We start from the raw sequence: 11,359 nt of genomic DNA, 5'->3' as shown, positions 1-11,359 counted from the left end.
AGGCAGACGAGGTGCTTAGGGACAGGGTTTAGTGGTGGGATGGCAGGGGTAGGTTAACGGTTGGACTTGATGATCTTAAAGGTCTTTTCCAACCTAGACGATTCTATGATTCTGTGATTTCCTAAAGGATATTTATTTTCTGGTGGGAAGCAGGATTCATCAAACCAGAAGCAGCAATCATCGTCCGACATCCCCTTCTGACTGGGCTGGGGCCACCTCCCACCTCCCTCCCATTTATTAGGTAGGGGCAGCCTTTAGCACGGACTCATCCCGCAGTGAGACGCCGTTGGAGGAGCCACCAAGCCCTGCTCTTTCACCTGAGAAGTGCAACGCCAGAAGCTGAGTGCCACAGCTTGGATTTGATCCCCAGATCCTCATCAGAATAACGTCCTCACGCCCAGCATAAGCTGTGCTCCCTGAGCAGGCGGGTATGCTCCCGAGGAGTTACATCCATGTTCTTCTGGTCAATGTCCAACAAGGCTATCGGGGACCCCCTGTTCAGATGGAGGGACACGCGCTGGCTGTCCCCACAGAGCACAGACCTGAAGGGGTGTTAGAGGGCCTCTCCAGAATACATCAATACAACACATCAGGGACTGGCTACAGGGACTCTGGGTCCTATTTTCGTAATTCCCCAATGCTGGGAGGCGAGTCCTGTCTCTCCACGTCAGCTTCTCTGCCAGTGGGGTGAGAATGGTGATGTGTGGCTACCTCCTTAGCAAAGGGAGGCTACTAAGTCTTGTTCTTTAGCACTTGGAAAAAGTTACAGGAACCTCACAATTTGGACGTGGTTAAGGCAGAGCAAGGAGAAAGCCTGGGTTGGTATTGCTTGCATTACCCCTTACTTAATGTGATGGCAGAGGACTTCAATCTCCACAGCCATCTGATGGACATGTTTCACTTGCAATAAACTCTTAATTAAAGCGCTACAGCATGGGAATAACCAGAAGCTCTCCCTCTAAAATGAGAACGGTTTCCTGAACACAAACCAGCTGTTAGCTCGAATGTAAAAGAGGGAGAACAGATTTATAGCAGCTCCGGCACAATCACAACTCACGTCCTCCAGGTTCAAAGCAGCTGCTCCTCCACAGACAACTTCTATGCGCAACAGATCTACAAAGCACCTGCCTCCTCTGAAGGTCCGCAGAGCTGCCAAGCACGCCCAAACCCCAAAACCTGCGACACGCAGCTCCACGGACACCGCTCCACCGGGAACCCGGGGTCAGGCAGCATCCCTGCTGCCCTGAACACCGCCACGCTGGGAGGGCTCCGGCACACCAGTCTCTCCCCTCCCATAGCCCGACCCCAGCAAGACCCACCTCTGGCTCTGTAACGCTAGCGGCATCTCCATCTGCACCACAGATGAAGGCGGTGCGTGCACCACCCCACAGGTCTGCAGGCACAGTGTCCCCTCTCCCAGGGACACCGATGGGCACGCAGCATCCCCTCCACCTGGCAGCCCTTGTTTGACAGTGGCTGATTGTTTTCTAGGTAACCCGCTCTCAAGTCTCAGCCTCCAGGCCCTTTGCTGCACTTAAGTGGATTAAAAGCAGCCCTTGACTGAGCTCAGGGTGCCGTGCTGAGTGGTGTGGTCAGCTCATTACAGAGGGCTTTGCTAGCACCGTCTCTCTGCGGGTGCTCCAAGTGCTGACTTGCCTTTGGGCTCACACGTCTCCCACCTCGCGGTGTGAATAATGTGAGAAGTTGTTTGATTAGACCTAGCGACATGAACGTGTCGTCTCCATCCCTAGCTGCTATCCCAGTTCTTGGGTCGCATCTGCTCCTTAATTGAAGCTGGTGGGAGAAAAAGGGGAGAGAAAAGAGAAAGGAAGGCTTAAAAAAACCGGCACGGCAGCCTACGATGTACTGAAAGCCATCTATCGCATGGTGGGGGGCTGGGGGGGGAGAACATCTTCCCTTCCCACACCGAGCGGTGCCTGCGTACGGAGCTGGGACAGAGGAAGGGAAAAGATCTGAAGCTGGACAAAGCGCTCCCCGCAAGGACAGACGGTGCAAGGAAAGCGCCCCCCCGGGCCTCACCGAGGGAGCCTCCGGGGCTGGAAAAGGGTCACAGAGGAGCAGGGCTGGGAGAATCCCGGTGCTTCCTTAGGTCACAGGAACAGCAGGGCAGCCAAGGATGCAGCAGGTATTTAATCTTCTTCAGCTGGAAACGGGATTTACTTGGGCTGAGAGAGTTGGGCTTGTTCAGCCTGGAGAAGAGAAGACTGAGAGGGGACCTCATCAACACCTACAAATATCTCAAGGGTGGGGGTCACGAGGATGGAGCCAGACTCTTCTCAGTGGTGCCCAGCACCAGGACAAGGGGCAATGGGCACAAACTGAAACAGAAGAGGTTCCAGTTGAATATGAGGAAGAACTTCTTGACTTTGAGGGTGATGGAGCCCTGGCCCAGGCTGCCCAGGGGGGGCTGTGGAGTCTCCTTCTCTGGAGATATTCAAAGCCCGCCTGGACGATGTCTTGTGCCCCCTGCTCTGGGTGAGCCTGCTTGAGCAGGGGGGTTGGACTGGGTGATCTCCCAAGGTCCCTTCCAACCCTTGCCATTCTGGGATTCTCTGATTTACACTGGGACAGGCTCTGGGTCCATGTTACCACCTTGCGAAGGGCATGTCTGAAAGTGCCTAGAACGGTAAAGACTGATTGCATTTTCTCCTCCTGCCTCTGGCACTAGGGAACACCCAACGAGCATTAACTCTGCAGGTCGTCCTGGAGCCCCTGGGTTTTCTGGAGAGAGCAGTGAAGCAGGTTCCTCCCATCCCTGCGAAGGACGCGTGCAGTACCACAGCAAGGGGCAGCCGCTGCTGAAGGCTGCCGGTGGGTATGAAAGCAAAGAAAGGTCAACAGCAATTACAGAGCCAGACATCAGCTCTGGCCTCCAAGGCCCGCTGGGGAGCTCACGCTTGTTCGAGTAGTTTACACACAAAAGGGAGACCGCCACCAAGGCAGGGATTCAGACTGCAAATCTTAGCAGAGAATAACACAGCCTTTTTCATCCCTGGCTTAAATGCAAAAGAAAGCTTGTTTAAATGAGCTGGTGCTCCCGCTCCCCAGAAGTGGGAACTGAAGGGCTCCCGTGCGCCTGAGACGGTGACTGGCTTTGAGCAGCGACCCCCAGCATGACTCCGGTGCAGACGCTTTTAGGGAGCCTCAGGAAATGGTAACAGACGATAGGATGAGGGGGAATGGTTTGAAGTTGCGCCAGGGCAGGTTTAGGCTAGACATTAGGAAAAACTCCTTCACCGAAAGGGTTGTCAGGCTCTGGAATGGGCTGCCCAGGGAGGTGGTCGAGTCCCCATCCCTGGAGGGATTTAAAAGCCGGGCAGACGAGGTGCTTAGGGACGTGGTTTAGTGGTGGGATGGCAGGGTTGGGTTAAAGGTTGGACTCGATGATCTTAAAGGTCTTTTCCAACCAAAGTGATTCTATGATTCTAAATGACAATGATTTTCCAGGTGCCTCTCATCCCCAGGGAGAAGCAGCGTCCCTGCTGGCTGTACGGGAGCTGCTCTCTCTGTGCAGTGTATCCGGCTCTTCCAGCTCACTAAGCTGCTCTTTGGGGAGCTTGGGTAGCAAGCCCGGTTTTTAACCCAGTTCCAAAGGAGGGCACTTGTCCAGAGGCTCCTCAAATGCCTTTCTGTGTCTCCCCTGAATTCCAGCGCATGCTGAAGTGCTCCGTTAAGCAGCAGCCACGCTGCAGGCAGCTACGCTTACAAGAGGGAGGTAAAAAAACCTCTCTGTGTATACAGGGCTCCGGGATCCCCTGGTAAGAAACACAGCAAACAAATATAGACGATTACTGTTTTCTCTCGGCACACAGCTTAACGGAGCCAGCTGTCAGGGGGAGTGACGACAGGGGTGAAGAGGGCAGCGTTGAAGGAGCAAGGCTCTTCCAGCAACCTCGTTAAGATGCGGCTGCTGTGAAACACAAGGCAGGGCAGCCTGCCTTCGCAGCAGAATCATCGTGCAACAGGAGAAAACATAATCACTCACCTGCTTGTTAGGAGCGAAATGCAATCAGCCGAACACAGGCAACCTACTCCCGCGTGCCAGGCACCCTAAAGCAAAGCCGGGCTGCAGGCGGCTCCCTTGCTGTGAGCCGGAGCAGATGCTCCGCTCCGACGGGTTGCTAAGCCAGCATGGTGTTCACGATGATGAAGGGCGAGAGCAAGGGAAGTGCAACAGAGAAATGTGAAGTGTCAAGGGGTGTTGCTTTGTGCCCCGATAACCTCGCATTTTCTTGGTTTCACTGGAAATAACCAGGAGTGAAATGCTCGTTCTGCTGGGTGAGTGAGAAGTGCGCTGATCGCTGAGCTGTGGTCAAGTCTGTAAGCATTTAAGCCTGGTTTTATTTTAGCCTTGAGGAAGGGAGGAGCGTTCTTCCGTACAAGAGCCAAAGTGCTTGCAGGAGAGACCACGGTCTCCTTGCACTGTTACTGAGCTGCCCTGCCCAGGCACAGCTCAAGGAGGGGCACTCAGCAACCCCTGCAATCCTGTCCGACTGCTGCAGGTTCCCATCAAATTCAGATGCCTCCAGAAGGCAGAGATGCTTCTTTCACCAGCGACAAAGTCAGAGCATCCCAGGATGGCAGTGATGCACTATGGAAAGTTTTTCACTTGGGGGGTAAATACAGAAAAAAAAAAAAATTAAGTGAAAAAAAATTTTTTTTTTCACTTTAAAAAATGGGAATGTGGTCACGAGGCTGCCCAATCTGATACGGATGACGGGCAGAGAAAGGCTCGTGTTGGAGCAGACTGATGCACAGAAATCAATGACAAGCTTAAACAGAAACCAGCATCTGCAGAACAGGGGAGCGCTGAGTGAACAGTCCTGGCGTTAAGAGCTCAGGCAAGAACTGAGGGGGTCAAAAATCCCAGACGCCACAGCACAACACTACCATGGAAGACACATGCAAAGTCTGCTTTCCCGCTGTAGCTCGAGGACTGTGAATATTGCACATCCTGGCCAATTCCCAAATGCTGGCTTGTTTTGAAAGGGCTGTCAGAGCTGAGGAGCTCACTCATCGCCTGCTTTTGGACTCACAGGCAGCCCTCTCCCCCCTGTAGCCACCCTGGCCAGCGGCTGACGACAGCCATCCCTGTAGGCGGTCGGCCGCCCGCATCGTACCGCCGGGCTGGGCAGCTGCCGTGGGCTGCGGCGCTCTCCTTGCCCTACAGGGATTTACTTCCCGCGATGCTTCTGCTGCTGCAAAGGGCACCACGGCGCAGCAACATCCAGGCGGAGACAGAGGCACAAGCAGAAGGACAGACTGCTCGAGGTCATGCAAACCGGCGGCATCAGACAGAAGCAGCCTCCCGGAGTCCTGTATCCCGACCCACACCTCAGCCCTTAGCCCAGGCTTCTGCCCCTGTGCAAAACACCCTCTACTCTACTCTCCAGAGTCGGTCATCGTTTACATTTTTATTTAAATCTAGAAATAGGAAGCTTTGCTAGATTGGAAGGCCGCTACGTTTTCAGCGGCTCTCATCCCACTCTGTAACGACTCCCCCCCCCACGCTTATCCGTGCAACCACACGCCAGTGGGACTCCCTTTACCTTATCCCATGCTTGAGAGCTAATTGACCGCTCACTTGCCAGCTTAACATTGCAAAGGACACACAGATAACCTGGTATGAAAGACGGCACTTCGTGGTTAGCTACAATTATCAGCTGTGTTTCGTTACCCAAAGTTGGCTAATGACACCGGGCAGTAATTTCTCGCTTGAAAGCAAATCAGCACAGGCCGCTATTACGGCCTTATGAGACCCGTATGACCCCATCTGGCATCCATATAAATTCTGATAGGTACCCTGCTGCAGTCACACTGGATGCAGTCTTCCCTAACCTCCTCTAGACAACCAAAGCGATCCCAGCAAAGGGTGCCTTCCTCATCCAGCCCCTGCTCCCGTAATCTGGGAATTGCTGAAATGCTGAAGATGTCACAGGCATCAAAGATCCTGCACCCCTGCTTTCACAGCAGGTAGAAAACTCCATGGTTTCCACTCCAGGAGAGACCAGAGCTCTCTACCCGAGCAAGCGGGAAGCTCTTTTAATCTCACAAGGCTGGGAAAAGCCAGCTGGGCAGTTCTGTTCCCTGCAACAGCACTCACACCCCGCAGCCCAAGAGCGCACGTCAGGCACCAGCAATTTTCCATGTGGAGACAAATATCCAACTAAGATTTACAAGCCCAATCTCATCTGCTTGTTTCTGAGAGATAAAATTGAGTCGTTAGAAGAGGGGAGATGGAGGAAAGCTTGCTCAACCGATTTCGGCTAAAAGCCGGAATCTCTTTCTTTCATCTTCCGTGCCTTTTGCCTTTGCACTGCAGTCTCCCCACGTATAAGGAGATACAGCATGTATTTTTTGCAAAGTGCTTGAAAGCCAAGTTGCAAGTATTGTTATTTCAAACAAAACAGATTTGTTTGAGTACATTTTCTGTGAGACAAGCGGGTGGAGGGACCGGAGAAGCGGGGCTCAGAGCAGAGAAGGCACAGTTCTGTGCTAGCCAACTGCTTTTAAAAGAAGAGCAAACAAAATGTATTCACTACCAGCTTTTCTGCCTTCCTCTTCTCTGAACCTTCCAAGCCAATTAGCCCAACCAATCTTCACCTTGTTTTAATAAAGAGGGATTTACTAAAGGATTTCCTCTTCTGCATGACGAGCTGTGCTGATTAATACATGAGACCCCTAGCTCACTTTACGGAGTGCTTTGAAGAAAAGTCCATCCTGGGTGGGAACTTCCAGACCTTCTGCCTCACAGACATGCCTCCTCAAAAAAGATCTGTCCCAGACATGCTGGAACTCCACTCAGACTCACTGCCCAATTAATTCGTGCTAACAAGACACTACAAAGACAAGTATTCTCCTGCAGTGTCAAGCCACCTCATTCCCATGCCTCACTTACCTTCAAGTGCCTGGTTTCAAAACAGTATGCTCCCCTAATTGAAAAAGAGGAGGAGGAAAAGATGGTGTATGTACAGAAGACACATACACATTTGTATGTGAGACGCATGCTGATAATCCTCCCACCCCCCCATACCGCCCAATTCAAAAAGTTATGCACTGGAGAAATAAAGAGGGTGAGAGAGGGGGCATTTCAGGGCTAATACCTTCAATTACTGCCAGACCAATGGCTTAATCCAAATTTAGATTATTTTTTTTTTTGCCACAGACTGATATGAAAATATTGCCTCTAACTCAGTCAATTGTGGTAGGTATAGCAGGATGATAGCTAGGGTGGATCTGGGATTCTCCTGCCCACCCCCATCCCCACAAGAGGGGAGCCCTCCATCTGTGTAGCAGTGTCAGACCACCAACCCTCCACCGAGGTTCCGCCTCTGTCTTCTAGAAGGTAACGAGATGTCAGCTCATACCCACGCATCCATTCTTACAAGCTTCTGTTTAACAAATTGGGCTGGCAGTGACACGCCGCTCCCAATAGCATATAAATAGTTCAGATCCAAACATGCACTAACAGCCAGCCAATGATACTCTTCCCCCAAAAGCATCCCACATGCATTAACTTTTGGCAGAGAACCAGTTATCCTACTACTCAATAATTCATAGGTGAGCTACTCAGCTGGGTAGTTCTGGGAATAAAGCAACTCATTGCCAGTGCAAACTAAGGAAAAGGAAAAAAAAAAAAAAATCAGCCCACAAAAAAAGAACCAAATGAGATTCTTCTTCCAAAGCAGAGAATCCACATCTTTCCTCTTACTTCAGAGTTTATCACCGGGTTTTCTTACCATCTAACCCAAGTCCCTTGTTGCAGTTTAAGCCTACTGCAAGTCCTCCCTATAGGTGTTTTTATGTCCTAGTAATCAACTCTGTCCCATCCCCAGTACCCCCCAACCTCAACAAATACTAGGACAGAATTCTTAGTCCTCTTCTCTCCCAAAGTCCTTGACAAGATGATGTTGATGTTTTATATGTCCGTGTGTGTATGTGTATATATCTTTACAATTCCCCTTCCTCTCGTCCTTTCTCTGCTCTTCAGGTGGCAGAAGCACGGCTTCAGTTCCTATTTAGATTTTGTTTTCTCTGGGCAGAAACACTGGCCTAGAGTTTTAAATGCCAGAGGAATCACATGCAAAAAGTTTGGGAAAGTAGACAATAAAAGAGAAACCCAAATCTACAGTTTTGACTCTCCTCACCTATAATGAGGCAGCAATCAACAGGTACCATTTGCAACCCTGTGAGCAGAAACAGAGCTGCTCAGCCCATCACAGCAGAATGCATTCCCTGTGCTTCCATCCACAGTGTCAGGAAGGGAAAATAGAGGGAAAATGGCCAACCCGTGATGTTCATCATCCTGTGATAGGCCCTCCACATTCCTGAGAAGGATTTGGAACAACTGAGAAAGGACTGAGCATCCCCCCAGGTTTGACAGCGAACCTGGACCTAGCTGGAACACGACTTTAAAGCCCAAATTTACCCCATCTGAATTCAGGCGCTTCACTGAGGCACCCAAGTTAGGAACGCCACCTCCCTCCAAAGCCATTGAGCGAGAGAGACATCTTCAGGGAATGATTTGGATGGTAAGAATCACAGAATTGTTTACACAGAATCCCAGACTGGCAGGGGTTGGAAGGGACCTCGAGAGCTCACCAGTCCAACCCCCCTGCTCAAGCAGGCTCACCCAGAGCAGGGGGCACAGGACAGCGTCCAGGTGGGCTTTGAATATCTCCAGAGAAGGAGACTCCACAGCCCCCTGGGCAGCCTGGGCCAGGGCTCTGCCACCCTCAAAGTCAAGAAGTTCTTCCTCATATTCAACTGAAACCTCTTCTGTTTCAGTTTGTGCCCATTGCCCCTTGTCCTGTCGCTGGGCACCACTGAGAAGAGTCTGGCTCCGTCCTCGTGACACCCACCCTTGAGATATTTGTACCCATTGATGGTATGTGTTGATGTATGTATTTAGGTTGGAAAAGACCTTTAAGATCATCAAGTCCAACCGTTAACCTAACCCTGCCATCCCACCACTAAACCATGTCCCTAAGTACCTCATCTTTTAAATCCCTCCAGGGATGGGGACTCAACCCCTTCCCTGGGCAGCCCATTCCCTAGCTGGCATCACCTCCCTCTGTCCTGAGCCTGCACAGGGAGCTTAAGGTGATCCCAGCCCTCACACTGCCACTAGGTGGGACAAACGCAGACCAAAGTAGATGCTTGTGCAACACCTGCACAGGAGTGGCCAGAAGCACCCCTCTACACAAACCTCTCCATGTGCCTTGTTTAATGAGTTCCTCAGAAAGCTAAGTCATAACAGGCAGCTGAAACTTGGGCAGCATGTCCTGCTCTTGGGCAGGAGACACCTCCGGTGTTTGAGCTGCTGCGTGCCACAACAGAGCTACCCTGGGAAGGAAAACAGACACCAGCCTGCACGTCCCCCCATAGCAAATACAGGGATAAATCTTTGGGCTCCAGAGAGCACCCAGTTAGTGCCACGGCTAGGGCTCATGTCCAGAGCACGCAGCTGCCACCTACGAGGAATTGACTGAGTCTTCCCTAGTCTTCTAGGGAGGATCTCACCCACAACCAGAGGAGCTACCAGGCAGAGGTGACTGCTGACTCCAAGCAGCAATCTTATAGCAACAGGCTCCTATTCCATCACCCGAGCAATTCAATTGCCTCCGTATGTTTAGACTCTTTTAATAGAACAACTGAAAGTTAAGAGTAGGGAGGCAGCAGAAGAAAGTGCCTCTGAGAACTGCAATCCTGGCAAAATGGAGAAGAACCCCTGCTTTAGCAATGCAATGATTATCAGGGCCACAGGTGGTCAGAGCCTTCTGCTCGCAGCTGGGCTACAGCATTACCTCACCTTCTGTTTTCAGTTTGAGAGCTAAATTGGGAGCACGAGATGATCCCTCCACAGCTGCTTTCCAAACAGGCAGCAAAGCAAGAGGCAGCGCAGCCAAAAGCATACATCGATTGAAAAAAGTCAGACCTGCCTTAATGATGGGGGGGTGGGATCAGAGCGGGAAAGGTGAGAGATCCAACCCAGAAAGAGCCTGGTAGGGGAAGGAGGGCCATCCAAGGCAATTAAGGTAATCAAATCTTAACCAGCACTCCTTAATATGTTTACTTTGAATTCGTTGTCAGTACTAGTAAGCAAAAGGGTCAAAAAGCAAAAGGGCAAAGCTAGACCATGAAGAACTAACACAGTGGTTCTCCACTTCTTACCTACAGAGTGGAAGGAGGAGAAGCTTCCCCATACAAACCAGGCTCTTACTCAGCCTCTCCTTCAGGCCTACTAGGGAATTTAGACCAAGGAGGAAGAACTCAGCATGGAGCAACACCCAGTTCTCCATCACTTCTCTGTCCTCGGAGTTCTGCTGCCAATTGTTTAATATCCTGCTCCGCTAACTGTCATCATTACCCCATTTTTCCATCCTTCACCCTTGATTGATCTTGATTCATCTGAGGAAGGTGACGACAATGAAAACGTAACCGTTCAGGAAAAGGCTGAAAGGATGCTCAAACTAAAAGATTTATGGCAAACGTTCAGTCTCATAGATGAAGCAGCTGAGGTCAACAGATACCGAAGCAATTTTTCCCATAAGAATTAATGTAACAAGGGGGGTGGTGCATACAGGAACTTAAGAAATGCATGCAATTTAAAAACACAGGATCAGTATATATAGCACAGAGAAAGGAGAGGCAAGAACATTTTTTACTGTAAGCATTTTTGCTGTCACTCTCTGGATCGTTACCTCTTCATCATTGTCATCACCATCTTCAGAGGAATCAAGGTAGACCAAATCAGTCATGGGCGAAGGATGGAAAAAATGAGGATAGGTTCAGGCGGTCCATCAGATGAAATGGCTGAGGTCTTTCAGACTGGTGACCAGCTACAAAAAGCAAGCTGCCAAATAGCCACCATCTCTGTGATCTGAAAGTCCTGTCTTCCCCCTCCATCCTTCACACCGTTACCTGCACGCGTTTAAAATGCGGGAATTTCATAAGCGCCTGTGTCCAACTCCTCCTCTGCTAATTAATTATGAAAAAAATGCCTTAGCTGTTGCATCAGTAACTGCCGTAGCTTTTCATGAATGTATCTTCAGCGGGTTGCTGGTTACAGAGAGTCATCTCCCTACACCTTATTCCCCAAACTGCTAACCACCTATGGAAACCGCAGAGGATTTGGCAGCCCCGTTTCTTCAGGCCTGGCTGATACTGCCTGTCTCAGAGAAGGCCACGGACTCGAGCTATGGAGGGCTCGCTCCCCCGCTGGAAACCTCCTGTCTTCTCCCTGCGTTGCTCCCATGTTTCCAGAGAAGCAGCAGCAGCCCAGCCCTGCTGCGGAGGCGGACGCATCCCTGCTGCTCCCATCTCTCCCTGCATTAGG

The 11,359-nt window shown here is 50.9% G+C and overlaps 1 protein-coding gene across 1 annotated transcript in view; it reads right to left on the bottom strand.

The window, feature by feature from the left end:
- Window positions 1–11,359, bottom strand: part of MDGA1 (MAM domain containing glycosylphosphatidylinositol anchor 1) — a 111,666-nt gene that overhangs the window by 53,704 nt on the left and 46,603 nt on the right. The window lies entirely within an intron of this gene.

Source organism: Egretta garzetta, unplaced genomic scaffold (assembly GCF_000687185.1).
Source record: "Egretta garzetta isolate BGI_Z169 unplaced genomic scaffold, ASM68718v1 scaffold574, whole genome shotgun sequence".
NCBI lineage: Eukaryota > Metazoa > Chordata > Aves > Pelecaniformes > Ardeidae > Egretta > Egretta garzetta.
This window is presented reverse-complemented; position numbering and strand designations above follow the sequence as displayed.